The sequence below is a fragment of the Cicer arietinum genome, chromosome 1 (genome assembly GCF_000331145.2).
Source record: "Cicer arietinum cultivar CDC Frontier isolate Library 1 chromosome 1, Cicar.CDCFrontier_v2.0, whole genome shotgun sequence".
NCBI lineage: Eukaryota > Viridiplantae > Streptophyta > Magnoliopsida > Fabales > Fabaceae > Cicer > Cicer arietinum.
In genome coordinates this window covers 25989872-25990418 of record NC_021160.2, presented here as the reverse complement: position 1 = coordinate 25990418, position 547 = coordinate 25989872, and positions in this window count along the sequence as shown.

Genomic DNA, 547 nt, shown 5'->3' with positions numbered 1-547 from the left:
AACTAATTAATTAACCAAACAAATTACAACATATATGGGAAAGAACAAGAAATAGGAAACAAGAGAAATAATAAAAAAAAATGTCTATTCTAAATGCATACAGTTTTTGGAGCCATATTAAGTTATGAACTCAAGATTTATGTTATATAGGCAGGAAGCATAAATTTTGCATCTGTATTGTCAGAGTCCAATACCCCTCTTCCCCAAAAGCATTGATTCTCAAGGACTAGCATTACTCATTCCCAATAATTCATATAACTAAAAATGATATAATTTTGGCATGTGTTGACAGTTTTGCAAATAAGTGAAAACATAATAAGCAAGTATCAGTTCTAACTCTATGGAAAAAAGGTTCTAACCCATTAAACTCAGTCGTTATTGTAGAAAAAGAGTAAAGACAATTTATTTCCAATAGCTCAATCTATCTAACTACCTCAAATCCTTATAGTATTCAATTAAAAAGGAGTACAACCACTCCCAAGTCAAAAACACTCAACTACCATACCAAAAATCAAGTATTCAAATTAAATACTTCCTCATTACATAT